The sequence below is a fragment of the Gopherus flavomarginatus genome, chromosome 4 (genome assembly GCF_025201925.1).
Source record: "Gopherus flavomarginatus isolate rGopFla2 chromosome 4, rGopFla2.mat.asm, whole genome shotgun sequence".
Lineage (NCBI taxonomy): Eukaryota > Metazoa > Chordata > Testudines > Testudinidae > Gopherus > Gopherus flavomarginatus.
In genome coordinates this window covers 49,690,679-49,703,167 of record NC_066620.1, presented here as the reverse complement: position 1 = coordinate 49,703,167, position 12,489 = coordinate 49,690,679, and the positions used below count along the sequence as shown (strand labels likewise).

At 38.6% G+C, this 12,489-nt stretch overlaps 1 protein-coding gene across 3 annotated transcripts in view; it reads left to right on the top strand.

Moving 5' to 3' along the window:
- Window positions 1–12,489, top strand: part of RPS6KC1 (ribosomal protein S6 kinase C1) — a 111,844-nt gene that overhangs the window by 32,116 nt on the left and 67,239 nt on the right. The gene's annotated exons all lie outside the window — the stretch shown is intronic.

Here is a 12,489-nt window from a genome sequence, read left to right as displayed (position 1 = left end):
TCAGCATCACAGACCTGGAATTTAAGTTTCTCTTTATCCTGTTTTTAACCACTCCTATTGATTTGGTATAAGGTATACTCACTCATGCTTCTAACCTGTCCCAGTGGTATTGCCCACTTTCCTAACTGTAAATCTCCTTGAATTTACTACATGTATTACTTGAATCTTGCAGACTTGCAATTTCTTAGCCGATGATAAATAGCTGTAATTTGTCTGCTCTTCTGTAAAGGCAGTCTTTGTAAGTGGAAAATCTGACATACCTGATGACTCTTCAGCCCTTTGACTTGATGGCGCTAATCCCAGAGGTGAAAAATACTGCATGTGCTGAAACCAAGGAGATAAGGATGTTGACTTGATTTTCAGTTTCCTTTGTGTATACAGTGGAAATTATGGTTCTGTTAACTACATCGTTAGCAACGCACTTGTATCTTCCCCTGTTACTCTTCTGTGACATTGTAGCATGAAATCTTTAGCGTTCTGTTTACTGTCCTGGCAAGAAAACTGATTGGGTGTCTTTTCAGGGTTCTATGACGCTGTTAAATTCTGAGAACTAGCTGTACTATTTTTTCTTTGATCATCAATACAATAAACACCTTAGGCCAAAGTTTGTTCATGCACAGCCCATGTCCATAAAGAGATGAAATTCTCTAACCTGTGCCCCGGCTAGGAATGGGACCAGAGCCCATGTGCTGCAGTAGTATCACCTGTACTCTAAGCACACCTCCATACTGAAATGGATAGAGTACTTGTTGCAGCACAGTTCTATGGTGTACTGTGGGAAGCGATGGCTGTTTGCGTCCCTCTCCCCCTCATGAAGTGGAATCCCCACTGGTGCTGCTTCAGAACTAGTTTGGCTGGCAAATATCGCTATTTCTTTGTTTTGTTAGCATGCAGAACAGTCTGAGGTCAGTGTATTGCTTCAGGCCTGTTGATGAATTACATGAAGAAAAAAAATCGGCAGCAGCAAGCCTCGTGCTTCCCACCTGTCCCTCATTTTGAGAACTTTGGTCATTTTAGTCCCAGAGTTAACTACAAAGTTGGTGTCCCTTCATTCTTATTGCTGGACAGAATTTACGTTATTAAGAAACTAACTGGGAGGCTGAGCTAACAGAAAATACTATTTGTACTAGATAAATTAATCCCATCTCTTCAGTTCATGTGTGACCATCCCAAATTATACCCCCATTTGGGCATCGGCAAATTGAGATGTGTGGTGAGCAGATGGTTAAACATGATCACTTATTTTAACCTAAAAAAGCCGATAGTGCCTAAGATGGTGAGGCAAGAAAGATACAGAGATGTAAGGGAACCAGATACATGAGTAAGGATGACAGAATCTGTCCTATAAGGTTGAAAAAGGAAGGACTAATAGCTAACCCTTTCCTTACAGGTCTCCATGTTATACATGAAAATCTAGAGGAAGATACCTAATCTATGGTAGATCTGGAATGCTTGTTCCACTTTGGGGCAGTTCTTACATACACATGCAAATGAAGAATGTATCTAAATGATGAACTGTCTTGGTTGTGTGGAGTGAGTACTTGTCCAGTGTAGTCCTCAAGGCTGAGCATCTGATTAAATGAACCATGATACATACAATTTGTATGGTGTCCTTGTCGATCATAAGTAGATCTCAAGATAATTAATTAATTAATTCTGTGTGCCAGGTCTTGGACACTAGTTTTCATTGGCTATCCACAAGCTATGGATAAGCTTCTGCTGTCAGGGAAAATATTTTGATTAGGGCTGTCAAGCGATTAAAAAAATTAATCGCGATTAATCACCCTGTTAAGCCATAATAAAATACTATTTATATAAATATTTTTGGATGTTTTCTACATTTTCAAATATATTGATTTCAGTTACAACACAGAGTTCAAAGTGTACAGTGCTCTTGTGTACAGTGCAATACAAAGTATACAGTTTATTTTTTACAGTATATTTTTATATTTATATTTTTATTATAAATATTTGCACTGTAAAAAGAAAAGAGATATTATTTTTCAATTCACTTAATACAAGTACTGTAGTGCAACCTTTTTATCATGAAAGTTGGACTTACAAATGTAGAGTTATGTACATAAAATAACTGCATTCAAAACCAAAACAATATAAAACTTTAGAGCCTACAAGTCCACTCAGTCCTACTTCTTGTTCAGCCAATCGCTCAGACAAACAAGTTTGTTTACATTTTCAGGAGATAATGCTGCCCGCTTCTTGTTTACAGTGTCACCTGAAAGTGAGAACAAGCGTTCGCGTGGTACTGTTGTAGCCGGCGTTGCGAGATATTTATGTGCCACATTTGCTAAAGATTCGTATGTCCCTTCATGCTTCAACCACCAATCTAGAGGACATTTTCCATGCTGATGATGGGTTCTGCTTGATACTGACTGAAAGCAGTACAGACCAACTGAGTCAGATGTCACCAGCAGAAGGTTGGTTTTCTTTTTTGTTGGTTCGAGTTCTGTATTTTCCGCATTGGAATGTTGGTCTTTTAAGACTTCTGAAAGCATGCTCCATACCTTGTCCCTCTCAGATTTTGGAAGGCACTTCAGATTCTTAAACCTTGGGTCGAGTGCTGTAGCTATTTTTAGAAATCTCACATTGGTATCTTCTTTGCGTTTTGTTAGCTCTGCAGTGAAAGTGTTCTTAAAACAAACAGCATGTGCTTAGTCATCATCCGAGACTTCTATAACATGAAATATATGACAGAATGCGGGTAAAACACAGAACAGGAGACATACAAGGACTTCAGTCACAAATTTAATTAAGCATTTTTTTTTTTTAATGAGCACCGTCAGCATAGAAGCATGTCCTCTGTAATGATGGCCAACACATGAAGGGGCATACTCATGTTTAGCATATCTGGCACATAAATACCTTGCAATGCAAGCTACAAAAGTGCCATGCAAACGTCTGTTCTCATTTCAGGTGACATTGTAAATAAGAAGCAGGCAGCAGTATCTCCTGTAAATGTAAACAAACTTGTTTGTCTTAGCGATTGGCTGAACAAGTAGGATGACTGAGTGGACTTCTAGGCTCTAATGCAGGGGTAGGCAACCTATGGCACACGTGCCAAAGGCAGCACACGAGCTGATTTTCAGTGGCACTTACACTGCCCCGGTCGTGGCCACCGGTCTGGGGGGCTCTGCATTTTAATTTAGTTTTAAATGAAGTTTCTTAAACATTTTCTAAAACCTTATGTACTTTATATACAACAACAGTTTAGTTATATATTATAGACTTATAGAAAGAGACCTTCGAAAAATGTTAAAATGTATTACTGGCACGCGAAACCTTAAATTAAAGTGAATAAATGAAGACTCGGCAAACCACTTCTGAAATGTTGCCTACCCCTGCTCTAAAGCTTTACATTGTTTTGTTTTTGAATGCAGTTATGTAACAAAAAAAAAATCTACATTTATAAGTTGCACTTTCACAAATAAGAGATTGCACTACGGTATTTGTACGATGCAAATTGAAAAACATTATTTTTTTTTATAGTGCAAATATTTGTAATAAAAATATTCTGTTGTAATTGAAATCAATATATTTGAAAATGTAGAAAAACATCCAAAATATTTAATAAATTTGAATTGGTATTCTGTTGTTTAACAGTGCAGTTAAAACTGCAATTAATTTTTTAAATCATGATTAATTTTTTTGAGTTAATCCCATGAGTTAACTGCAATTAATTGACCGCCCTAATTTTGATAATATCAGTTGCATATCCACGTACATTAGCTTTGCTGATATCCAACAAACAAAGCTGGAATGAAAGTTACAGATACAATTCGAACCTCACTTTGAACGTGGACCCAGAAATTTATATATAATGAGGCATTCCCCTCAAAAATGAAATAGAGTTGCCTTAGGTGAGTAATATTTTAGACATCTAGATGATATTTCTAGCCATTTTGGAAACGAACTGACTTCCCAGTTTGTGAAATAAGTTACCTCCACTTTGATGGGGAAAGGTTAGGGTTTAAATCCTCTGTTCAGAGGAACAGGGCAGCATGATTGGAGATTATTCTCAGGTCTGTTAGGGATGCCACACTACTTTCAAAATATAATATAGATAGAAGAAATAGATCTAGTCTAGTATGTCTGGTATCTTAAAGTGCAGTAACTGGAGCTTTTGCCTGTAGAGTTTAATGCCTCATTGGGTGGTGTCACTGAGGTGAACCTTTACTGGTGTAGGAAAATTGGGTATGGGTTTGAGGTCAGGTCTGGTGCTACATGACCTTGTTGAATACAGAAAGAAGCAATGTATTTTTTTGATGAAAAATGTAAATGTTGGTGTCCGAAAAGCAACCAACTGAATAGTTTATTTCCACCTCTGAGCTACTCAAGTGGGGTCCCTACAGTTTTTTTTTTTTTGGCATAAAAAATTAATCCCTCCTCAGTTTATGTAAACCAATGCAAAATACGTATTTAAATCTGGTGATCTTTAGGCTCAATTAACCAGGCCCGTCCCCATGTATAGTACTTACTGGTAAGCAGAGGAATATACAAATATTAATATACCTGATTTTAATATAGTGAAAAGCTTATCTCTGTGCTGAAGGCATAAGCAGTTCTGAGAATCTAAGGATTCTTGTGAGGGTTTTATGTTATTTCCTGGTGAAGATTTTTAAAGAAGCTGGATAGGTGGGGCTGCATCTGTAACCAGATTGCCTGATGTTCCTTATTGAGTTAAAGTCTGCATTATGTGTAATGCTACAGAGACCTCTTGAAAGAAACATCCTCATGCCATTGTGTAGAGGAGTCATTTTTTTTTCTTTTCTCCTAGCAGCTTAAAACTGCTAGTCTTCACAGGTGAGGCTGGGCCTGCATGGGTTGTGACCTCTTAGGAGGAGTGTACTGTCTACTCTTTCAATTTTGGGTTTGCATTTTTTGTTGAAACTTCAAGTAAGTGGGAAGCTAGTCTTCATATAAAAAGAAAACTGAGAAGTAGGATTAGGCAGTTCACTGCCTTCTGGGAGTTCTGTAATATCAATCTCTCCCCCACCCCACTCCTTCCTGCAATCCCTCATTCTTCAGGCTGTTTTAGCTTCTTTCTTGGAGTCAGGAGTCTGTCTTCAAACTCCTGTTGGATTTCCTCTGCCATGTAACAAGTTGGTGTCACATTCACTGACTTTCAGTCATATTTCTCTGTTTAGTAGAATGCCCTCCAAGAACAGACTGCAGAGAGGCTTGGAACATTTCGTTTTTCATTTCTCTGCTAAGGTTCTGTGTAACTACGTCCACTATTCTGACTGCCAAAGCGGTCTCCTGTTTCTGTGGTGCTAGTGTTGGAGGACATGCTGCTGCTGGCACCATTTTGTTTTCTTATCAGTGCTAGGAGGCTGCTGCTTCTCCTTCTGTTTTTGTGCTGATCTAGGTTCCAGATTTTATTTTTTTTAAAAGAGTGTCCAGGGATGTTTCTTCCGTGGTAGAATCCATGTAGTTTGACTGATTTATTTTTTTTGTTAACTGCTCAATGGGAAATAGAGCCAGAGCTTAGTGTGAATGCAGATGCTAGGTAGGTCTGCCCCACATGACCAGATCACTGGTTTCTTTGGACATCTACAAACACATATGACAGATTACCAGCTTCTGTCATGTTTAACACAGTTATAAATGCAAGAAACATTTTTATCTGAAGTGAGATACTCCTAGGAATAAAACTTTTGGAAAGCTGTCTTGTATGTACTGTAAAATTTATCGTTCTTAACTTTACCTGCCTGTTAGTCACTTGAGCACTCCACATGCAGAACACTTTCCTATGTAGCCTTAACCTTTGCACTTATTTCTACATATTTTTCCATATACTCTGTTCAGATTTGTGATAACCCATTGGTGGGTTAAATTTTATTTCACTGTCTGAGCTGGGAGTTGGTACCTTCATTCAAGGAATGTGAGTTCTACATGCCTAGGTAAACATGCGTTAAATGTGATGTGCTCAGAGTCCTTAAAAGAACCCAGATGTTAGTCCTTATATACAAACTGGAAAGTTATGAGGGATCTATGTTCTAGAGAGTCCACTTGATGCCACAAATTTGTGCTTCAGACTTTAAAGCTTCACTTAAAAATATGCTATTCTTCACGCTTGTGTAGCTATCCGATGACGTCTGCAGATAGCTAGAAAGAATAACTCAAAAAAGTGAACTGCACAATTATCTCAATCAGTTAGTTACTCTGAAACCCGAAGAAGACAAAATGTCAATATTAACTGTTTCAGTGCTGATCATTAACAAACTGCCAGCGTGTGTGCTCATCCTCCATCCCAAACTGCTTCCAGGTGCTGAAATCACCAGCTTCCTCCTTGAGAGCTGCCAACATGTCCAGCAACTAATTATGCAGTCAACTTAAAAAGCATTCTAGCTTTCTGTGGCATCTGGGGGGACTTGTTCATGACTCAGCTTCTCCTCCCATTCCTGAAACAAATTTCCCAGAAGTGTGCTTGAAATTTCAAGGCTACAGAATAGTGGCCGCAGTGTCGAGATTTACAAATTGCATGTTCACTTACAGCGTGCACAAGTTTATTTGGTTAATAAGGAAATATCAGTCTCGTTCGTATGATGTAAGAAGTATTTGCACTAATAAAAACAGAGGTCCTCAAACCGGATAAGCAAAAATAACTGCTGGGTTACCCACTAATGAGGAAGGTGCTGCTAAACCTCCTTTCATTGTGGGGAAGAATAAGTCTTTTAAGGCTCCCCTCCTTCCATTTTTATTACTCCATGGAAAACAGAGTCATTCTTTGAAAAATCCAAAAATCCAGCTGGGGGATATATGTGGGCTGGCTGTGAAGGACATAGAGAAACTTGTTTATATATAGAAAAGAGTATTTTAACTGTTACATTGGGTGATTTATGAATGGCTTATTCAGGCTTTTAGTATCTGAAAAAAAGTTTTACTGTTTCGATCAATGGCCAAATTCTTGGAGTTTGGGGAGAACTGCATAGACAGTTCCTCCTTCAAATTCCTGGTATGTTCTTCAAGAGAAGAAACATCCAACCTCTTCTGATTGGTTCTTAAATCCAGATAAGGTCTGAAATATTTGAGTAGTCAAGAGAGGGAAAAACAGAAGGGTCTGAGATACCTAGAAGCGATAGAATATCAGTAAAGAGATAATGGTAGCTTGTTGGTCTTATTCCTTCTGTAGAAATATCCTCATCATGTGCTAAGGTTCACTGCGGTTAGTTGAGGACAGGGGAGAGAGAAGACATCATCTGATTTAGATGATGATCTAGCAAAAAGGAAAGTGATCTGTTATCCAGTGAGCTTGTATAAATCTTAGACCTCAGCAGCACTGTGCAGACTGGAAGGTGGAAACATGGAATGTTTCCCTTCCTCCAAATCTCACCTGGGCTATTGTTTCCAAAAGGAAATGCAGCTCAACGCAGTCAAATGATTTTTCTGTGTGGTATGAGACCGCTGTGTATTACTCTCCCATACCTTTTGTGGTACCTGCAAAGTATGCCTTCTAAAAATTACAGCAGTGGAATGTTCTAACTTGAAACTCAATCAATTGTCATGAATCACTTGGGGGGGGGGGAAGAGGAGGAAAGCCCTTCTTTTCTCCTGGCTAGGGCCCTGGCAATGATGTCAAAATCTAACTTTAGTGTCTGTGTTGGTCTCTGAGGTGAATAGAAGTGATTCTGTTTGGTCTCAGTCATGCAGATTGGAGTCTCCCTCAAGGAGCTTACAAGGTTATTCTTTTTTCATAAGATTCCTTCTACATTCTTGGTAAAAGAGGTGATTGTTTAGTTTGATCTTTAATTCTATATCAGATCCATGTGGGGTGCATCTCTCTTTCCTTCACAAGAATAAATAGCTCACAAGTCTCACGTTCTGAAATGAGATGCTCCAACACTATTGTCTCATCTTGCAAGAGATGGACCAAGCTCATTCTGGTACGTTGACTGACTTATTTTTAAATTGGAGGTTTGCTTTGAACTACAAAGATTTATGTAGTATTACATATATAACCTACTTACGTGGGGTAGCCTGCCCTGGCTCACCAACTAGTTGAGAAAGAAGTGTAGGTTTGTTTAGCAGTCACATGACTAGAGACCCCGGTCTTCGTTCTTAAAACATGTGCAGGGGGCTCAACTCTGTATCAAGATTGGTATTCTCTTCTGAATTATTGGAAACAATGGGTTCTAATTTCTGACCCATGGCAAGTTTCTTCACTGTGAAACTGTATAAAAAACAAACTTAATGGGGACCTGCAAAGCTGTTTAAAAAAAAAAAAACTAAACAAAAAAAGATTTGTGGTGTCCTTTGCTGTTTTATGATGTATAAAAGGGACCTGTGTGTGTGTTGAGTTCTTTCCTGCTTGGTGTTTTTTTTTTTTTTTTTTTTTTTTTTTTTTTTATACCATAAAAGTATCCTGATGTCAACTTTGGTTGTGCTAAAGGAATTATTGGAGTCTCTGAAGATGTATATTGTGTATTTTTCCTGCTTTCTGTCCAGTCAACAGTTTTTCCAAATCCAAGGTAACTGGATATACTCCACCATATATGCTGCATCAAAGTTATATTGATAAGCTATTTCCCTAAGTGATAAGGAAATATACCATTTCTTGTGTCCTTCAATTGGCATTGCATCTGTGCAGGAGATTCAGGTGCAGAATTAGGCAACAGCAATTTCTTACCTAGCTGGCATCTTCTCTTTGAATCTGATTCTTTCTCCATTCCTGGATGCACTTAGTGATTCTCATGAAGGGCTGTGTTTTTTAAGATGTGTCCCTTAATCTGCCTGCCCTTTTTTCCCAGGTATGGTCATCAGAGTTAACTGTAATTATGGCCTAGAAGTAGGCAAGGGTATCTCTGATGGAAGCATGGATCAGTAGGTAGGCCAGAGTGTTAATCCTGCATCTGCCAATGATTAGCTGTGTGACTTTGGGCAAGTGTCTGAACAGCTGTGTAGTTGAATTACTCCAATCTGATAAATGGAGCATATCCACTTCTGTAAAGCACTTTGAGATCTAAAAGTTCTCAATGTATTTTAAGTATGATAGTGCAGTGTTTCTCAAACTGGGGTTGCCGCTTTTGTAGGGAAAGCCCCTGATGGGCCGGACCGGTTTGTTTACCTGCCCCGTCTGCAGGTCTGGCCGATCGCAGTCGGTTCGCCGCTGCAGGCCAATGGGGGCTGCTGGAAGTGGTGGCCAGTATGTCCCTCAGTCCGCGCTGCTTCCAGCAGCCCCCATTGGCCCAGAGCAGCGAACCATGGCCGGTGGGAGCTGCGATCGGCCGGACCTGCGGACGGGGCAGGTAAACAAACAGGCCTGGCCCACCAGGGACTTTCCCTACACAAGCGGCAGCCCCAGTTTGAGAAACACTGATAGTGGATCTGAGTGGGAGAGATGAGCAACTTTTGAAATGAATGTTCATGTGGAAGCTTGTATTTTAATCTTCAGAAGCAGTTCTAACTTCTTCTCCCTTTTGCTCTTGCTCTTTGTAGCCAAACATGGCACTGTAGAGTGAGTGTGTGTGTGTGTGTGTGTGTTTTACAGGGGGAGGGTGGGAGAATGGAGGGAGAGGAGATGGTCTTGTCTTCACACTTGCCAAGAGAAACTGTGTGGTCTGTTGGACTAAATATAGGATCGGGATCTAGAAACTTCTGATTTCTAATCCTGACTCTGCCACTGATTTACTGTGTCCTTAGGCAAGTTGCTTCACCTTTCTTTTCCACTTCAAAATAATACTTCATCTCTGCTGTGAGTATTAATTACAGTAGTTAACATGTCTGCAGTTCCTTGAAGATGTAAAGCATTAAGTATACTGAACAGCAGAGAACAAGTCCTGACGGGGTTTTTCTTCTTGTGAGGTAAATGAAGGTACAACCAAACTACTGCATGTATGAAGGCACTATGTGTTTGCTTCAGAAAGCACTGATCTATAATATATTACTTATGAGACAGGTGGAGGCTTGGAGGTTGTTAGACAGCCCCTTGATGGGAAGAGAGCTAAGAGTGCCTTGGTCAGAGAAGGGAATGAGAGAGAGATCGAGATCATTTCTGACCTTATGTAATACTTGGTTGCTGGCACCCTCCTTTTATTTACTGTGCCTTTTTAAAAGCTTTTTGGTTGCATCTTTCTATATGTGGGATAAGCCATTTGTTGACCATATAATGCTGTATACAACTAACTTTAAACATCTTTCAGACCTCTTCAGTGATTTTTTTTTTCTTCCTCTTTCTGTTAGTACCTGCTACTTACCTATATACCTTGGCAATCTGAATTTCCATCTTAGTCCATGCTATACAGTATCCTGGGGGAAATGCAGCATGTCACTCAAATGTCTAACGATTCAGGGTACTTCTTGAAAGTATTTGGAGCACATTGAGGCTATCAAATGGACTTTTTGATCAAGGCACATGTTTGCTTATGGGCCTTTTCTGATCTGTAAACTTTAAATACAGGTTTATTTTATAAAGTCACTTTCAATAGCTCATTGCCAACATCTCAACATAATTCCTTTTTATATCTAAGAGGATCTACTCACTAAACAAGTAACCAGCTGGAGTTTGAGTAGCCATCACATCGACATCCAGCAAAGTGACAATTGAAAGATATATTCACTGCATGTTAGAACCCAGATATTCTTCATAATATTCTTAGTATGCCATGTGCTACCTCTTGTAATTATTCTGTGGAAATTCTTCTTGCGTCTATATAGCTCATTTTCATCAGCTGACCACAGGGTGACTAAGGAGGCGATATTATCTGATATCCATGCTCTTTGTCTATGTCAGACCCTCAAGATTATTTGAATATTTTTGATAATTTCTATTTTTGTGAGTGTGTCTGAGTTAAATAATTCTCAAAAATCTAAATAGTTGCCTACTGGCAGTATTTACTGAGTACCTCTAATTGGTCAGAGGTGTCCTGGCCAGCAGATCTAACACCAAGTTTGATTTTAAGAAATGTGTTTTATTACTTGGAAATACACAAAGCTGTTGGGAAATGAGGGAGCAGACTGCTTCTGCTTGTTTAGGTGGAGGCTTATGTGCAGCAAAGTAGCTGTAGAGTTTTTATATTCTGTTTGCGGTAACAGTAAACAGAGCATCTGAAATAACCACTTGCACATTGCAACAAACACATCATCATTTGCTTAAAAAGAGTTATAATTACAGTTGACGAAGCATAGACACCATAAAAATACATTAGTTTGGCTTGACACATTAATTACCTGTTTTTGCAGATGTTTTTATATATTGTTGTGTGAACAGTTTACAAAATAATTACAGGAAAGTCATATGGAAAATAAACTAAGTGGGTGGTTTCTCGCCTTAATATTTTCATTCATGTGAATCTGTGTGAGGCACAGCTGCTCTGTAGCAAATGCGTAGAGAAAGGGGGGGGAATCTCAAAGGGTTTTTGTTCAAAGGTCTCTGTCATCATCATTACCACACTTTTTTATATCTTGCTTCAGCAGCATAGTTTTTAAACATTAAAAATGACATGGCTGATTTAATCCCAATGAATGGGGTAGGGTGTGGAGAGAGCTTTGATACTGATCAGATGAAACACAAATCTTCTAGTATCTATGAAAATACCTAAATGAAAAATTAATAGTAGTTTTAAGCAGGATGGATTTGTATGATCAGTTGTAAAGATTAGTCAAGGACTTTAACACTTCTTGTTTGCTACTATTTTAAAAAATATATCTGAAGTGTAAATCTTGATAAAAGATGCTCATATCAGTGATTCAGGGCTCCATATTGAAGAGTGACCACATGATCTCTGTTGGAAATATGAATAAAATGTTCCCAAGAAACATTTTAAAATAAAAAGCCTGTATTAGAAAAAATTACTTTGCCCTCTTAATTTTTTAAAAAGTTTGGATAGTTTTTGGATAGTTTGATCAATTGTTCATTCCTATAAAACATACAAATACCACCCCTCTGCATTTCTCTGACGTGTGAGGTACGCACCACTGTTGCGAAAGATCTTGAACATAGGAATTTCTGTCATCTTATCGTAATATCTTATTTAAGTGAGGAGCTACAAAAAATGAAAACCTGGGATAAATGCTAGAGTCTGCGTTTAGTTTCGTGGATTGTTCATCATCACAATCTAAGTGTTTTGTAACAGGTTTTTAAACATTTTATTATTCAAATCTTCTTTGAATTTGGTAGCCTATTCTACATGGTCCACATGTGCTATATATTAGATGTGCCAGGTGATCTTGGTATGTTAAGGAGTGATTGGACTGATAGGCAGCTGGTATTTTTTCATAACCTTTCTTGGATTTTGAAAAATTGGAGATCAAACTAATGTAAATTCAGAAAACAAAATAAACCGAACTCCACAAACTTATTTGATTCTCCTAGTCTGGCTCAAAGACAGACCTCGTGTTAAAAGCATTTAAAGGCTGAACTGGTAAGTATTGAGATCAGCTTTCCTGTCAGCCGTGAGAGAGATGTTTCTATTCAAAGGGTTTTCACCTTTTTGAAAATACAGTCCTTCCTGGTATGGTAAAATGTTAAATGAG